This window comes from Bombina bombina, chromosome 7 (genome assembly GCF_027579735.1).
Source record: "Bombina bombina isolate aBomBom1 chromosome 7, aBomBom1.pri, whole genome shotgun sequence".
NCBI lineage: Eukaryota > Metazoa > Chordata > Amphibia > Anura > Bombinatoridae > Bombina > Bombina bombina.
Window position 1 is genome coordinate 263,830,691 of NC_069505.1, and position 19,565 is coordinate 263,850,255.

The window sequence follows — 19,565 nt, forward strand, 5'->3', positions numbered from 1 at the left end:
GATTGAGCTCGCATTCTATTGGCTGATTGGATCAGCCAATAGGATTGAACTTCAATCCTATTGGCTGATTGCATCAACCAGTAGGATTTTTCCTACCTTAATTCCAATTGGCTGATAGAATCAGCCAATCGGAATTGAAGGGAAGCCATCATGGATGACGTCACTTAAAGGAACCTTCATTCGTCGGGTAGTCGTCGGCCAGGAAGGATGCTCCGCCTCGGTTGTCTTGAAGATGGAGCCGCTCCGCGCCGGATGAATGAAGATAGGAGATGCCGTCTGGATGAAGACTGCTGCCCATCTGGAGGACCACTTTGCCCGGCTTCGTAGAGGACTTCAGCCCGGTTGGGTGAAGACTTCTCAAGGTAAGGTGATCTTCAAGGGCTTAGTGTTAGGTTTTTTAAGGGGGGATTGGGTGGGTTTTAGAGTAGGGTTGGGTGTGTGGGTGGTGGGTTTTAATGTTGGGGGGTATTGTACTTTTTCAGGAAAAAGAGCTGATTACTTTGGGGCAATGCCCCACAAAAAGCCCTTTTAAGGGCTATTTGTAATTTAGTGTAGGGTAGGGCTTTTTTTTATTTTGGGGGGCTTTTTTATTTTGTTAGGGGGATTAGATTAGGTGTAATTAGTTTAAAAATCTTGTAATTATTTTATTATTTTCTGTAATTTAGTGTTTGTTTTTTTGTACTTTAGATAATTTTATTTAATTTTATTTAATTGTAGTTAATGTAGGTAATTAATTTAATTATAGTGTAGTGTTAGATGTAATTGTAACTTAGGTTAGGTTTTATTTTACAGGTACTTTTGTATTTATTTTAACTAGGTAGTTATTAAATAGTTAACTATTCTATCTATTTAAAATAAATACAAAATTGCCTGTAAAATAAAAATAAACCCTAAGCTAGCTACAATGTAACTATTAGTTATATTGTAGCTTTCTTAGGGTTTATTTTATAGGTAAGTATTTAGTTTTAAATAGGAATAATTTAGATAATGCTAGGAATATTTATTTAGATTTATTTAAATTATATTTAAGTTAGGGGGGGTTAGGGTTAGACTTCAGTTTAAGGGTTAATAAATTTAATATAGTGGCGGCGACGTTGGGGGCGGCAGATTAGGAGTTAATAAATGTATGTAGGTAGCGGTGGTGTAGGGGGGACAGATTAGGGGTTAATAAATATAATGTAGGTGGCGGCGGTGTGGGGGGGACAGATTAGGGGTTAATAAATATAATGTAGGGGGCGGCGATGTAGGGGGCGGAAGATTAAGGGTTAATAAGTATAATTAAGTTGCGGCGGGGTCCGTGAACAGCGGTGTAGGGGTTAATACATTTATTAGAATTGCGGCGGGGTCTGCGGTTTAGGGGGTAAAACAGTATAGTATAGTGTGGGTGTTTAGTGACAGTATAGCAATAAAGCTGTAAAAAAGCCAAAGAGCAGTGAGATCGATGACTAATAGTTAACAACAGTCCGCTGCTCATTGCACCGTACTTGGTGCGTGGCTTTTTGACAGCTTTTTTGATAACTTTGGAGAACGTATCCAGGTCCGCGGCAGCGATGTTAGGCGAACTTAGGCGAGCGTATTGGTGCCATCGAATGCAGGTAAGTTGACGGCTTAATAAATAGATGCCAAAGTGTTAAAGGGGCATAGCATAAAAACATGACATGCTGTAATTAATTAAAGTATGTTATTTTAGCACTACTGTGCTCTGGGCAAATCCAGATCTTAGTGTGGTGATCTTTCACAAGAATAAATCCAGCTCCGAAAAGAGACGACTGGCACGAGTGTCTGCCTACTTCTGCATTCAGAATGCACATATTTAATAAATAACAGAACTCATATGTTTAAACCTACACTATTATTTCTAAAAGCTATTTAACATAAAGGGGCCGATTTATAAATCCCCGAACGGCCTCTAATGTATCTGTTTCCCGCGCGAGTCTTCAGGTTTGAAAACTTTCAGGTTTCTTAAGACCACTGCTCCTTAACTCATACGCCTCCTCTGATGCTGTGGTTTGCAATCCGCCCGATCGTGTACAATCGGGTTGATTGACACCCCCTGCTAGTGGCCGGTTGGCCGCGAATCTGCAGGGGGCAGCATTGCACAAGCAGTTCACTAGAACTGCTTTTTCAATGTTAAATGCTGACAGCGTATGTTGTCTGCATTCAGCGATGACTGGCGGACATGATCCGCTACAGCGGATCATATCCACCAGACATTGATAAATCGACCCCAAAGAGATTTATGTAAGACTGTGCAAAGTATCAAATCAAGCAAATGTGGTTCTATAATAAATATTTAATTTGTAATTTATTAAATAGGCAGTAATTTTAATTGAAGTGTGATAATTTTATACACTGCATTTTATATTCTGAAAATAAAATGTAACATTCAATCTGTTAATAGGGCATTTTTTCCCCCATGGCTTCAAAATTTCTAGAAATGTTACATCTCTAGACACTTAATACCTAAATGAATTAGTCACTGCACTGGGGTCTGCCTGAGCATTTGTGACTTCATATATTTATAATTTTTGCTTTTTTTGTTAGCTATCCTCTATTTGACAATAATTCCCTGCTTTTGTGTTTTTTTTTTTGTAAAGCACAACAATGTAGTTTAAATACATAAGGGGATATCGCTGAATGCGGAGATCAATACGCTCTCCGTATTCAGCATTGCACCAGCAGCTCTTGTGAGATGCTGGTGCAACGCCGCCCCCTGCAGATTTGCGGCCAATCGGCCACCAGCAGGGAGGTATCAATCAACCCGATCATACTCGATCGGGTTGATTTTCTGCAATGTCTGTCCGCCTGCTCAGAGCAGGCAGACAGGGTTATGAAGCAGCGGTCTTTCTGCAGGCTCGCCAGAAACACGGGCCCTCAAGCTCCATCCAGGCCTTGATAAATGGGCCCCATAAAATTAGAGTGGCCGATGTAATCTCTTGATTCAATACTCACTTGAGTATAAACACTTGAGGTGTTTATATCAAGAGGAAGAAATTCTACTTTTTGTGTATCAAAAAAGAAAAAAATCTAGTTTGACCTTAGAGTGTAACAAATAACAAATCATGTATTAAAAACAACAAATCATGCCGATTATATTTGTTTTTTCATAACTCCTTTTTATTTCACATAAATGAGGAAAAATAATTTATTAACTCTGTTCTAATTTACCAGACAAGGATACTCTTCTATATGATGTTCAGAAAGAAAATTCACTATTTGCGAACTCTTGCCAATTCCACCACTTGTAAGTTTAGTAAGCGATTACTCCCTTCAGACTCTTTCAGCAACTCAGGACACTACGCTGTGGGAACTTAGACTCCAGTAGCTTTTTCAATGGCTGCATTTGTTTGCTCCATTCAAGGTACAGACCATAAGGCTTTCCAACCAATTGGCTGGGTCTTTTGACTGCTGCCCCTCATTGGTTGACTCTCTACTCCCTTATCCAATCTTTACCTATGTGTTCAACTTCTTTGTGGGAAGTTACACCTATTTATCTTGGGTCACTACTGATAAAATGACTTATTTTTTTACATAAGAACGTTCCTTTAAGATCTGTTGAGTGAATGTGTAAAATATAGAATGTATGTAGAGTGTGTAGAAGTGTTGGAGTGCGTAAAATATTGAAAAGGCATCATTTTGATGTTTTACTCCATTAGTGCACCGTAACACTAAAATACTTCTTCCTGCATTTCCTTTCATGGCAGACAGAAAGAAATAATTGGTTCTCTGTTGCGGACTCAAGCTGATATTTTTAATGGTTCATTAATGCAGAATGTGCAAATGTCATTTCTCAGTTGGAACATATTGCTAATATGTTTCATCCATAATGATGTACAATGAAAAGCGTCCAGGAGAAAATGAGCCAACAAAATTAAAGCATTGCTATTGATCGAGCCAAGACTTTACTGTTTCATTGCATGTTTAATTACTACGAAAGATTCCCAAGGAGGCAATCTTAAAGTTTTGATTGTTTAACCTATAAAAGGTTCATCATAGTTATTTTGGCATCAAAATTGTTGGTGAATTAATCATAGGCAAATGGTTCTTATGTTTTACTCTCACATACATAAATCATTTATAGCCGTTCACTGTTTTCCCTGCTCCTTTTCATTGTTAAAATGTTCCTTAACAAGAGGAATAATTTAGATATTTTCTTGGCATTGTGTTAATGTAAGCATTGAAAGCATACTGTATATTTTTAGGCCAGTTGTAACTCATAATATAGATGATTTATCTTCTAACTATAAATATTTGGACACAATGGGTATTTCCTAATCTGCTTGAAGAGTTTTTCGCTTGGGTTAACACGGTGCAATAAGCCATTTTCGTATTCGGAGCCATCTCAATCTATCAGAAAAACAGCTTTTTTAATAGTTTCCAAACTATGTTGATCTGCGTTACAGAGACTTGAAAGCCAAAATTTTTCTTTCATGATTCAGAGAGAGGATTCAATTTGAAAAAAAAGTTTCCAATTTACTTATATATTATCACTTTAGTTTTGTTCCCATGGTATGGCAGCAAACACTTATAAATATATAACATTGTTAAAAGCCTTCTTGCAAAATTGCTGCTATATAGTTCTTCTGGCACGTGCATGCCTCTCAGCTTATATAGCTGCTTTTCAACAAAGGATACCAAGAGAAGTACATTTAATTGGGTGATAGCGGGGACGGCAGATTAGGGTTTAATAAGTGTAAGATTAGGGGTGTTTAGACTCAGGGTTTATGTTAGGGTGTTAGGTGCAGACATAAAATTAATTTCCCCATAGGAAACAATGGGGCTGAGCTGGCTAAAAAAAAACCTAACACCTGCAAAAAAGCAGCGTTCAGCTCCTAACGCAGCCCCATTGTTTCCTATGGGGAAATTAATTTTATGTCTGCACCTAACACCCTAACATAAACCCCGAGTCTAAACACCCCTAATCTTACACTTATTAACCCCTAATCTGCCGCCCCCGCTATCACTGACACCTACATTATACTTATGAACCCCTAATCTACTGCCCCCAACATTGCTGACACCTACATTATAGTTATTAAACCCTAATCTGCCCCCCCCAACGTCGCCGCAACTATATTAAATTTATTAACCTTTAATCTTCTGCCGCCAACGTCGCCACCACTATAATAAATGTATTAACCCCCAAACCTAAGTCTAACCCTAACCCTAACACCCCCCTAACTTAAATATAATTTAAATACATCTAAATAAATGTACTACAATTAAATAAATTATTCCTATTTAAAACTAAATACTTACCTATAAAATAAACCCTAAGCTAGCTACAATATAACTAATAGTTACATTGTAGCTAGCTTAGGATTTATATGTATTTTACAGGCAACTTTGTATTTATTTTAACTAGGTACAATAGTTATTAAATAGTTATTAACTATTTAATAACTTCCTAGTTAAAATAAATACAAATTTACCTGTAAAATAAACCCTAACCTAAGTTATAATTACACCTAACACTACACTATAATTAAACTAATTACCTAAACTACCTACAATTAATTACAATTAAATTAAATAAACTAAATTACAAAAAAACCCCCACTAAATTACAGAAAATAAAAAAAGAATTACAAGAATTTTAAACTAATTACACCTAATCTAATTCCCCTAATAAAATAAAAAAGCCCCCCAAAATAATAAAATTCCCTACCCTATACTAAATTACAAATAGCCCTTAAAAGGGCCTTTTGTGGGGCATTGCCCCAAAGTAATCAGCTCTTTCACCTGTAAAAAAAAATACAATACCCCGCCAACATTAAAACCCACCACCCACACACCCAACCCTACTCTAAACCCCACCTAATCCCCCCTTAAAAAACCTAACACTACCCCCTTGAAGATCACCCTACCTTGAGACATCTTCACCCAGCCGGGCACAAGTGGTCCTCCAGAGGGTCCGAAGTCTTCATCCTATCCGGCCAGAAGAGGACATCCAGACCGGCAGAAGGCTTCATCCAGGCGGCATCTTCTATCTTCATCCTTCCGGAGCGGAGCGGGTCCATCTTCACAACATCCGACGCGGAGCATCCTCTTCATCCAACGGCCGACGACTGAATGACTGGTCCTTAAAGTTATGTCATCCAAGAAGGCGTCCCTTGAATTCTGATTGGCTGATAGAATCCTATCAGCCAATCGGAATTAAGGTAAGATAAATCCTATTGGCTGATGCAATCAGCCAATAGGATTGACCTCGCATTCTATTGGCTGATTGGAACAGCCAATAGAATGCAAGTTCAATCCTATTGGCTGATTGGATAGAAGATGCTGCCTGGATGAAGCCTTCTGCTGGTCTGGATGTCCTCTTCTGGTCGGATAGGATGAAGACCCCTCTGGATGAAGAACCCTCTGGAGGACCACTTGTGCCCGGCTTGCTGAAGACGTCTCAAGGTAGGGTGATCTTCAAGGGGGTAGTGTTAGTTTTTTTTAAGGGGGATTGGGTGGGTTTTAGAGTAGGGTTGGGTGTGTGGGTGGTGGGTTTTAATGTTGGGGGGGTATTGTATTTTTTTTTACAGGTAAAAGAGCTGATTACTTTGGGGCAATGCCCCACAAAAGGCCCTTTTAAGGGCTATTTGTAATTTAGTATAGGGTAGGGAATTTTATTATTTTGGGGGGGCTTTTTTATTTTATTAGGGGGATTAGATTAGGTGTAATTAGTTTAAAATTCTTGTAATTCTTTTTTATTTTCTGTAATTTAGTGGGGGTTTTTCCCCGTAATTTAGTTTATTTAATTTAATTGTAATTAATTGTAGGTAGTTTAGTAATTAGTTTAATTATAGTGTAGTGTTAGGTGTAATTGTAACTTAGGTTAGGGTTTATTTTACAGGTACTTTTGTACTTATTTATTTACTATTTAATAACTATTGTACCTAGTTAAAATAAATACAAACTTGCCTGTAAAATAAAAATAAACCCTAAGATGGCTTCAATGTAATTATTAATTATATTGTAGCTATCTTAGGGTTTATTTTATAGGTAAGTATTTAGTTTTAAATAGGATTAATTTATTTAATTGTAGTAATTTAATTTAGTTTTATTCAAATTATATAAGTTAGGGGGGTTAGGGCTAGATTTAGATTTAGGGGTTAATAAATTTAATATAGTAGCGGCGACGTTGGGGTCAGTAGATTAGGGGTTAATAAATGTAGGTAGGTGTCGGCGATGTTAGGGACGGCAGATTAGGGGTTAATAAAATGTAACTAGTGTTTGCGAGGCGGGAGTGCGGCGGTTTAGCAGTTAATACATTTATTAAAGTGACGGCGATGTTCGGTCGGCAGATTAGAGGTTAAACATTTTAGTTTAGTGTTTCTGATGGGGGGGGGGCTCAGTTTAGGCGTTAACAGGTAGTTTGTGGGTGTTAGTGTACTTTTTAGCACTTTAGTTAAGAGTTTTATGTGACGGCGTTAGCCCATAAAACTCTTAACTACTGACTTTTATATGCGGTAGGAGTCTTGCCAGGAGAGGGTGTACCGCTCACTTTTTCAGGCGATCGTAATACCGGCATTAGGCAAATCCCATTAAAAAGATAGGATACCCAATTGACGTAAGGGGATTTGCGGTAAGCTAAAATCACGGAAAAAAGTGAGCGGTAGACCCTCTCCTGCCAGACTCGTAATACCAGCGGGCGTTAAAAAGCAGCGTTGGGACCCCTCAACGCTGCTTTTTAAGGATAACACAAGACTCGTAATCTAGCCGAATGTTTTTAATTTTACAATCGGAATCATGAAAGAAAGAAAAATTGAGGTTTAATTTTCATTTATCTTGTTTTATACCAGCAAAACCCCTCACCTACCCTATTCCAATCTAATAGAAACGCTTTCTACAACATTATTGAACATTATTATTATTATTTTTTTATTTTTTTTTAACAAATACCAACATTTTTTCCAGTTATAATAAAATGCTAAGGTTGTGAATTAATCACACTTTTAATCTATGAAACATGATCTTATATAAAATAATATAAAAATGTTTGCTCATGGTCTCATTATTAAAGTAAAAATGTAAAAGTTTAAAGCATGGAAGGTTAACATGACTGAGCCCAGATAACTATGAGGTTGATCACAGACTATCAGCTAAGGTATTGCATTTTCTTTTTACCGAAAATGCCACTTTTTGTCAAGCAGACATGATTCACTATTACCATTGCACAAGTATTTCACTAATCGTTGCTAGCAGGGGCTGTCAATCATCCAATCATATCGGAACGGGATGAATTTGATCCGCCACCTTTTTAGCGTCTTACATACGCTGCTTCTTAACTTCTGTTTCAGGTGAGATTTAAACGATGGGCCTCTGCTAAATAAATTGAGCCCGATGTGATCACAAGAGCATGTTTTTGGCTATGTCCCCGCACAACCATGTTTTTGGATCCTTGTTAAAAGCCCTGTCTCAGTGATCACAATACATTTTCAAGAGACTTTACAACATATTTCAAGGCAAATTTCGACATTTCAAATTTGTCACCTCAAAGCACTTAGTTGTGGAATAGCATTTTGGACGTCTTCATATTCCAAGTCTAGTTGAAAACAGTCTATAATCTTGTACATAAACAAGACTCTAAAATGACCACAGGAGACATTTTAGAGGATTTTAATAAACATGGTACCAGTTCATTAAAACTCCATGCATCACTATTGTAGAGATTGTATACAGAGGACAGATCGCAAATTTACACACACACACACACACACACACACATATATATATATATATATATATATACAGTGGGACCTCGGTTAACGATCGACTCGGTAAACGAAATTTCGGTTTACAAATGAAAATTCTGGGGAAAAAATGCCTCGGTTTACGAATTTTTTTCGCAATACGAACGAATTAATTGGTTTTTAATGCATTCCTATGGGAAACCGTGTTTCGGTTTACAAATTTTTTTCGCAATACGAAACAAGTGTCCCGGTTTTGGAGCCATTTGCAGCAAGTTGCTGAGCCTTTTGGAGCCATTTGCAGCAAGTTGTGGAGCCTTTTGGAGCCTTTTGGAGCCTTTTGCAGCAGGTTTGGAGCATTTTTTCTCACCTCCGGAACGCATTAATTGGTTTTCAATGCATTCCTATGGGAAACCGTGTTTCGGTTTACGAATTTTTCGCAATACGAAACGTCCCGGAGAACGTATTAAATTCGTAAACCAAGGTCCCACTGTATATATATTCAGATACATATATATATGTATATGTGTTGAGTACATGATGTCCTGTACAGCTAAGGGGATCTGCAAGAAAAGTCACATCTGGACCCCAACATCTACAAATGGCTTGTAGCAATCTCTTTCTTTGAATGTTTGAAGTCATACTCACACTATCATGATTTTCACTAACTGGTGTCTTCAAACTGAAACGCTCAATCGTGATTTCAGAAGGAACCTATTGCAATCCGAATTCATCCTCATCACTGCTTAACCATCTTTTCATGATGGTCTACTGGGCATGCTTACTCAATTCCTATATTGTCACTTACTTGACAAGTACTGTTTTTTAAAAAAAATATTTTTTCTTATTGTTTGTAATTGCACCATTTCTGGTTTGTCATGATAATAAAACAAGATGGAAACTACAGGTTTCTATAAGAAGCACTTATATTTTTGTACTGGATTTTAACAGTACTAAAACTGTAAAGAGTGAACCCACCCCCTCGCAACATGCTCTCTGCATATAAGCTGTTCAAACGAGGTTGTGCCTTTATGACCGGTTTTGTATAGGATAGGGGATGCATCTTCATGCGTACTAAATCCAAACTCTTTTCAGTGCTTGCGCCTATATTATTGAACTAAACGTTATTGTGTTAATGAACATGACTGTGTTTTAGACATACTGTGCATGACGGCGTATCACCCATAAAAACCCAGTCATGAAGGGGGTTAATCATAGTTATTTAGGGTCAGTTAATGCAAAATTCCTTGCGCCAATGAATTAGAGAATTTACAGCTTGCATTAGAATGCCCATTTAAGTTGCTGAATGTAAAAGCAACGATAATTATATTTTGACACATTATGATAGAGAAAGGGCTATTTGCACACAAACTTTTATTAAACCTATAAACTAATCATTAGTGATAATGAATAATTAATCCATTTGGCTGCTTATTTTCTACTTGTTGGTCTGCAAAAACACTCACACACCGCCTGAGCAAGATTCATTGAGTATTATGAAGTTGTTCCTGGTGATGTAGCCGCAGGATGTGTGATCCCAGAATTAAGGGAAAATGACTCTCAGATTTGATAGCCTGACAATTTGAGGAAGAAATTGATTCACATAAATTAGATAACAGAAGTAAATTGGAAAGTTGTTTAAAATTGCATGCTCTATCTGAATCATGAAATATTTTTTTTTCCTACTTTACTGTCATCATTAATGTCTTTTTAACTAATAATTTCATTTCATAGAATGTGTAATTTTATATTTTTTTATAACATCACAATTATTGCAAATAAATTGATTTGGTGGCATGAATGCATCTTGTTATTCATTCTCTAAATAACATTATATATATAAAAATTAATACCCAACAATGTATCTCTGAAAATACTTTTGTGAATGTGCACATGTAAAGAACAATAGTGAGAAGGGACTGTCAGAGGTGACATAGAGAGTAGGAAACCTCTGCTTCTTACATTGCGGGAAGCAGGCTCGCATATGCGAACCTGCATCGCAAGGGCTCCGTAACAGCTTTTGCTGCTTAGTACATGGAGCCCTTAGATTCATAGATGCTTATGTGGTGCCTCCTTGTGAAAGAGAGTTTATGTTCAAAATTCTTGGAGCATTGTTTCACCTATATTTTCCATAGATTCATTAGTGGGCATTACTTCTAAGTTTCATTGTTAGATAAAGTACACAGAACATAACATTTTGCGGGGGGGGGGGGGGACTGAAATCTTTTGCTAAGCGGAAAATTGATCATACATTGATTTACAACAAAACAAAAAATATTCAGATGTCTGTTTTGTTATAGAAACATAGCCTTGCTAGATAGAAAAGAAGAAGTCTCCTTGTTCCTAGGGTGATGTTTATATTTTTTTTACAATGGTTGGTTCTAAAGAGTTTTTTTTTGTCTTCTTTAATTCATTTCGGAGTTGTTTTTCTTTCACAGTGAAGGCGGTGCCCGATCTAGGCCCTGAGAACTCTTGATTATTATAGAGAGTCATTTGCAACTCATGGATGTGACAAGTTGGTGGGCACAAATACCATTTTTATTTTCAGTAACATATTAGTTTCACAAATGGGTTTTAATTAATCTGTGTTTTAAAAATGGAACAAAAAACTACATTATTGCTAGCAAATCCGTCCAGTACTAGTAGATACCTGATTTTATCTGATCCAGGTTCCTTCCTGCACACCCTGCACCATGTGTAACTCATAACTGTCCAGGACAACATGGCCGAGAGAATCAATGGAGCAATAATTAGAATGGGAATGTTCAGATGTACATTTCTCTGTTTTTAGACAGCTAATGAATTTATACAGTGTATTGTTTATCATGCTAGATCTTGGCAGGAAACGGCTGTATTATATATCACTTTTCACATTTATTCTAATAAAGAATCTCATGCACTTTCCACACATTCATTTTAAGGAGCCAAATACTTAAAAAAAAAAAAGAAAAGAAAAGAAAGACGAGCAATGTCATCTTGAACTAGGTTTAGTGCTATTGTCTTTATTCATCATAAATGTGACAGTACAGCAGTAAATAAAATGAAGTCAATTCTTTTTCTATTTCCAAGATTTTTTGTTTTTTTTGTTATTGTCATTTCATGTGGTTGTGCTGTCTCCTTATTGTGGGAGGTTATACTGTCTGTAGCGGAGACAATGCTGTTTACTGCCTCAGGTTATGGACATTGTAGGTGGTCACAAATAAAGCTAATTAGAAGCATGAGCACAACTTCAGTTTCTCATTTACTGGAAGAGTAAAGTGTTTGTATCGAACAGAACTTTCTGATGAGAATGAACATTTAAAGGGCATTAAATTCACACCATTTATATCATGCATATGAAAGATCACTATTATGGCTTAGATAAGTGGAGCACAAAAATATTAGCGCTATTAAGCGTTAACACTGATAAAGTTAAATCAATAGCGTTCTTATTACTAGTTAAACATAAAATGGCTGCTCTTTTGCAAAAGCCTAAGGTATGCTAACATCTGGAGGTCAGATAGCTAAGTTCCTCCCCTCTTAGACATTCTACAAAACTCAGTTCTGGCTTTTGCCGAAGGTGTGCTAAAGCCGAAGGTGTGCTAAAGCCGAAAGTGTGCTAAAGCCGAAGGTGTGCTAAAGCTGAAGGTGTGCTAAAGCCGAAGGTGTGCTAAAGCCGAAAGTGTGCTAAAGCCGAAGGTGTGCTAAAGCTGAAGGTGTGCTAAAGCTGAAGGTGTGCTAAAGTAGAAGGTGTACTAAACCAAAGTGTGCTAAAGTAGAAGGTGTATTAAACCAAAGTGTGCTAAAGTCAAAGATGTATTAAACCAAAGTCTGCTAAAGTCAAAGATGTATTAAACCAAAGTGTGCTAAAGTAGAAAGTGTATTAAACCAAAGTGTGCTAAAGCCAAAGATGTATTAAACCAAAGTGTGCTAAACCTGAAGGTGTGCTAAATCAAAGTGTGCTAAAGTCAAAGATCTATTAAACCAAAGTGTGCTAAAGTAGAAAGTGTATTAAACCAAAGTGTGCTAAAGCCAAAGATGTATTAAACCAAAGTGTGCTAAACCTGAAGGTGTGCTAAATCAAAGTGTGCTAAAGCCGAAGATGTATTAAACCAAAGTGTGCTAAAGCCGAAGGTGTGCTAAAACCGAAGGTGTACTAAACCAAAGTGTGCTAAAGCTGAAAGTGTACTAAACCAAAGTGTGCTAAAGTAGAAGGTGTATTAAACCAAAGTGTGCTAAAGCCAAAGATGTATTAAATCAAAGTGTGCTAAAGCCGAAGGTCTTCTAAACCAAAGTGTGCTAAAGCCAAAGATGTATTAAATCAAAGTGTGCTAAAGCCGAAGGTCTGCTAAACCAAAGTGTGCTAAAGCCAAAGTTGTACTGAACCAAAGTGTGTTAAAGCTGAAGATGTGCTAAACCAAAGTGTACTAAAGCTGAAGGTGTACTAACCCAAAGTGTGCTAAAGCCGAAGGTGTACTAAACCAAAATGTGCTAAAGCCAAAGGTGTACTACACCAAAGTGTGATAAAGCTGAAAGTGTACTAAACCAAAGTGTGCTAAAGTAGAAGGTGTATTAAACCAAAGTGTGCTAAAGCCGAAGGTGTATTAAACCAAAGTGTGCTAAAGCCGAAGATGTATTAAATCAAAGTGTGCTAAAGCCGAAGGTCTGCTTAACCAAAGTGTGCTAAAGCCAAAGTTGTACTGAACCAAAGTGTGCTAAATCCAAAGGTGTACTAAAACAAAGTGTGCTAAAGCTGAAGGTGTGCTAAACCAAAGTGTACTAAACCAAAGTGTGCTAAAGCCGAAGGTGTACTAAACCAAAGTGTGCTAAAGCCAAAGGTGTACTACCAAAGTGTGATAAAGCTGAAAGTGTACTAAACCAAAGTGTGCTAAAGTAGAAGGTGTATTAAACCAAAGTGTGCTAAAGCCGAAGATGTATTAAACCAAAGGGTGCTAAAGCCGAAGTTCTGCTAAACCAAAGTGTGCTAAAGCCAAAGTTGTACTGAACCAAAGTGTGCTAAAGCCAAAGGTGTACTAAAACAAAGTGTGCTAAAGCTGACGGTGTGCTAAACCAAAGTGTACTAAAGCCAAAGGTGTACTAAAGCCAAAGGTGTGCTAAACCAAAGTGTGCTAAAGACAAAGGTGTACTAAACCAAAGTGTGCTAAAGCCAAAGGCGTACTAAACCAAAGTGTGCTAAAGCCGAAGGTGTACTACACCAAAGTGTGCTAAAGCCAAGGGTGCACTAAACCAAAGTGTGCTAAAGCTGAAGATGTACTAAACCAAAGTGTGCTGAAGCTCAAGGTGTACTAAACCAAAGTGTGCTAAAGCCGAAGGTGTGCTAAACCAAAGTGTGCTAAAGCCGAAGGTGTGCTAAACCAAAGTGTGCTAAAGCCAAAGGTGCACTAAACCAAAATGTGCTAAAGCCGAAGGTGTACTGAACCAAAGTGTGCTAAAGCCAAAGGTGTACTAAACCAAAGCGTGCTAAAGCCAAAGGTGAACTACACCAAAGTGTCCTAAAGCTGAAGGTGTACTAAACCAAAGTGTGCTAAAGCTGAAGGTGTACTAAACCAAAATGTGCTAAAGCTGAAGGTGTACTAAACCAAAGTGTGCTAAAACTGAAGGTGTATTACACAAAAGTGTGCTAAAGCCGAAGGTGTACTAAACCAAAGAGTGTTAAAGCTGAAGGTGTGCTAAACCACAGTGTACTAAAGCTGAAGTTGTACTAAACCAAAGTGTGCTAAAGCTGATGGTGTACTAAACCAAAGTGTGCTAAAGCTGAAGGTGTATTACACAAAAGTGTGCTAAAGCTGAAAGTGTACTAAACCAAAGTGTGTTAAAGCTGAAGATGTGCTAAACCAAAGTGTACTAAAGCTGAAGGTGTACTAACCCAAAGTGTGCTAAAGCTGAAGGTGTACTAAACCAAAGTGTGCTAAAGCTGAAGGTGTACTAAACCAAAGTGTGCTAAAGCTGAAGGTGTACTAAAACAAAGTGTACTAAAGCTGAAGGTGTATTACACCAAAGTGTGCAAAAACTTAAGGTGCATTAACAACTAGTTGAAATACCTTTCACTCAGAAGAAAGTATCGGCTAGATTACGAGTTGTGCGTTTGGGTAAAAAAGCAGTGTTAACAGGTCCTAACGCTGCTTTTTTACGCTCGCTGGTATTGCGAGTCTTGCAGATTTAGGGGCACTGCAAGACTCAATAGAATTCGATAGAATTCTATCAGCCAATCGGAATTAAGGTCGAAAAAATCCTATTGGCTGATGCAATCAGCCAATAGGATTGAAGTTCAATCCTATTGGCTGATCCAATCAGCCAATAGGATTGAGCTCGCATTCTATTGGCTGTTCCATCAGGTTTTTTTCTACCTTAATTTCAATTGGCTGATAGAATTCTATCAGCCAATCGGAATCTAAGGGATGCCATCATGGATGACGTCACTTAAAGGAACTGTCATTCAGTAAGAAGACTTCGTTTGAAGAGGATGCTCCACGTCGAATGTCTTGAAGTTGGACCCGCTCCGCGTTGGATGGATGAAGATAGAAGATGCCGTCTGGATGAAGACTTCTGCCAGTCTGGAGGACCACTTCACCCGGCTTGGATGAAGAATTCTCCCGGCTTCGTTGAGGACTTCGGCCCGGTTGGATGAAGACTTCTGCCGCTTCCTTGAGGATGGATGCCCTGTCTTCAGAACAGTAAGTCGATCTTCAGTGGGTTAGTGTTAGGTTTTTTAAGGGTGTATTGGGTGGGTTTTATTTTTTAGATTAGGGTTTGGGCCACAAAAGAGCTAACTGCCCTTTTAAGGGCAATGCCCATCCAAATGCCCTTTTTAGGGCAATAGGGAGCTTAGGTTTTTTTAGTTAGTATTTTATTTGGGGGGTTGGTTGTGTGGGTGGTGGGTTTTACTGTTGGGGGGGTTGTTTGTATTTTTTTTACAGGTAAAAGAGCTGATTAATTTGGGGCAATGCCCAGCAAAAGGCCCTTTTAAGGGCTATTGATAGTTTAGTTTAGGCTAGGATTTTTTTTATTTTGGGGGGGCTTTTTTATTTTGATAGGGCTATTAGATTAGGTGTAATTAGTTTAAATAGCTTGTAGTTTGTTTATAATTTTCTGTAATTTAGTGGGGTTTTTTGTACTTTAGCTAATTTAATTTATTTAATTGTTGTTAATTTAGTTTATTTTTTTTAATTGTAGTGTAGTGTTAAGAGCTATTGTAACTTAGGTTAGGTTTTATTTTACAGGTACTTTTGTATTTATTTTAGCTAGGGAGTTATTAAATAATTAATAACTATTTAATAACTATTCTACCTAGTTAAGATAAATACAAACTTGCCTGTAAAATAAAAATAAACCCTAAGATAGCTACAATGTAACTATTAGTTATATTGTAGCTAGCTTAGGGTTTATTTTATAGGTAAGTATTTAGTTTTAAATAGGAATTATTTAGTTAATGATAGGAATTTTTAGTTAGATTTATTTTAATTATATTTAAGTTAGGGGTGTTAGGGTTAGACTTAGGTTTAGGGGTTAATACATTTAGTATAGTGGCGGCAATGTTAGGGGCGGCAGATTAGGGGTTAATAAATGTAGGTAGGTGGCGGCGATGTTAGGGGTTAATAATATTTAACTAATGTTTGCTAGGCGGGAGTGCGGCGGTTTGAGGGTTAATATGCTTATTATAGTGGTGGCGACGTTGGAGGCGGCAGATTATGGGTTAATAAGTGTAGGTAGGTTGCGGCGACATTGGGGGTGGCAGATTAGGGGTTAATAAATATAATGTAGCTGTCTGCGATGTTGGGGGCAGCAGATTAAGGGTTCATAAGTATAATGTAGGTGGCGGCGGTGTCCGGAGCAGCAGATTAGGGGTTAATAAATATAATGCAGGTGTCGGCAATGTCGGGGGCGACAGATTAGGGGTTAATAAGTGTAAGATTCGGGGTGTTTAGACTCGGGATTCATGTTAGGGTGTTAGGTGTAAACATAAATTTTATTTCCCCATAGTAATCAGTGGGGCTGCGTTACTGAGTTTTACGCTGCTTTTTTGCAGGTGTTAGACTTTTTCTCAGCCGGCTCTCCCCGTTGATTCCTATGGGGAAATTGTGCACGAGCACGTAAGACCAGCTCACCGCTGACTTAAGCTGCGCTAGTATTGGAGTGCGGTAAGGAGCAAAATTTTGCTCAATGCTCACTTCTTGCCTTTTAACGCCGGATTTGTAAAAACCTGTAATACCAACACTGCAGCTAAGTGAGCGGTGAGATAAAACTGCTCGTTAGCACCGCATAGCCTCTAACGCAAAACTCGTAATCTGGCCGTATGTATGTCCCCATTTTAATTTAAAATGTTTTCTGTTCCTGGTTGCTTTTAAAGTTCCCTTTTAGTATTTTAATTGTGAGGTTTCCAATGGAGTGACCATTCTGTGTTAAATGGTGTCCAACTGGGGGAGTGTCTATGCAGATTCATCCTACCACTGAAAAATTGGACATTGAGCGCGGAATGACTGGTAACGCATATTATGAGTTCATGAGGTATAGGCTATATCGCAAGTATTTTAGCCTAAAGTGCGGGATTTTCCATAGCGCCATATTACAGGTTGTGTGGTCCGGCTAAAATGCTTGCATTACAGCCTATACCGACACAAGCCATACCGCGATCTGAGACAAGTAGTTATGGATTTTGCAAAACAAAAATGTTTCACAAAGCTCATAACTAAAATTTTACAAAGTACACTAACACCCATAAACTACCTATTAACCCCTAAACTGCCACCCTCCTGCCTCGCAAATACTATATTACACCTATAAACCCCTAAACCGCCGGCGCCCCACATCGCCAACACTAAATAAATCTAGTAACCCTTAAACTGCTGGCCCCCCACATCGCAACTTATAAACTAAACCTATTAACCCCTAAACCGCCAGCCTCCAACATCACAAAACACTAAATTTAACCCCTAACACCCCACTAACTTTAAATTAAGTTACAATATAAATATCTTAAAATAAAAAATTACCTGAGAAATAAAAAAATAAACCATAAGATTAAACTATAAATTAACCTAACATAACTATTCTAATAAAATAAAAAACTACCAATTAAAAATCCTTTACTACATGATTAAAAAAACTAAAACTACGAAAAAGTAAAAAAACGAAATGACATATTTAAATAAATCTAATACTACGACAATTTAAAAAAAATCTAACATTACAAAAAAAATAATAAAAACTAAAAATACGAAAAATAAAAACTCTAAGATTACAAGAAATAATAAACTAAATTATAGTTAAAAAAAACAATTACACCTATTCTAATAGCCCTATAAAAATAAAAAAGCCCCCCCTCCAAATAAATACACCCCCTAACCAGTGTTCCCTCTAAGGACAGTTTTGTGTGCAGCCCAGCAGTGAAACAGTTAAAAAGAGAACCATACCTTGCCATCTGCATTGTGCAGTGTTTGCTAATTGCAGGGTGTGGTTACTTAATTAACTGTTTCACTGCTGGGCCGCACACAAAACTGGCCTTAGAGGGAAAACTGCCCCTAACCTAAAAATAAACTACCAATAGCCCTTAAAATGGCCTTTTGTAGGGCATTGCCCTAAGTTATCAGTATGATGCAGAAAGGTACTCACAAAGGAGAAGCACCCAATGGTGCAAATGGGGCAGACTGGATCAATAGCAGTGGCCCAGCTCACTGTGTGCCATCGGATGGCCAAGGGGGGTTATTGCAGGATGCCTCCATATCGAGGCATCACTGCAATAACCGGAAAGCAGCTGGAAGCGAGCAGGATCGCTTCCAGCTGCTTTCCAGACCAAGGACGTACGCCACACGTCCTCGGTCATTAAGTGTATTTTTTTTGAGGACGTGTGGCGTACGTCCTTGGTCCTTAAGGGGTTAAATAGGGGCCTTTGTCACAGGTTAAATCACTCTCACTCTCTCATAGCCTCAGACTCTATCACAGGTTAAACCACTCTCACTCTCTCACAGCCTCAGACTCTATCACAGGTTAAACCACTCTCACTCTCTCATAGCCTCAGACTTTGTCACAGATTAAACCACTCTCACTCTCTCATAGCCTCAGACTTTGTCACAGATTAAACCACTCTTCCTCTCTTACAGCCTCAGTCTTTGTCACAGATTAAACCACTCTCACTCTCTCATAGCCTCAGACTCTATCACAGGTTAAACCACTCTCACTCTCTCATAGCCTAAGACTCTATCACAGGTTAAACCACTCTCACTCTCTCATAGCCTCAGACTCTATCACAGGTTAAACCACTCTCACTCTCTCATAGCCTAAGACTCTATCACAGGTTAAACCACTCTCACTCTCTCATAGCCTCAGACTCTATCACAGGTTAAACCACTCTCACTCTCTCATAGCCTCAGACTCTATCACAGGTTAAACCACTCTCACTCTCTCATAGCCTAAGACTCTATCACAGGTTAAACCACTCTCACTCTCTCACAGCCTAAGACTCTATCACAGGTTAAACCACTCTCACTCTCTCACAGCCTCAGTCTCTATCACAGGTTAAACCACTCTCACTCTCTCACAGCCTAAGACTCTATCACAGGTTAAACCACTCTCACTCTCTCACAGCCTAAGACTCTATCACAGGTTAAACCACTCTCACTCTCTCACAGCCTAAGACTCTATCACAGGTTAAACCACTCTCACTCTCTCATAGCCTCAGACTTTGTCACAGATTAAACCACTCTCACTCTCTCACAGCCTCAGTCTTTGTCACAGGTTAAATCACTCTCACTTTCTCACAGCCTCAGTCTTTGTCACAGGTTAAACCACTCTCACTTTCTCACAGCCTCAGTCTTTGTCACAGGTTAAACCACTCTCACTCTCTCACAGCCTCAGTCTTTGTCACAGGTTAAAGCACTCTCACTCTCTCAA

At 38.2% G+C, this 19,565-nt stretch overlaps 1 protein-coding gene across 1 annotated transcript in view; it reads left to right on the forward strand.

The window, feature by feature from the left end:
• Positions 1–19,565, forward strand: part of ERC2 (ELKS/RAB6-interacting/CAST family member 2) — a 1,300,133-nt gene that overhangs the window by 433,162 nt on the left and 847,406 nt on the right. The window lies entirely within an intron of this gene.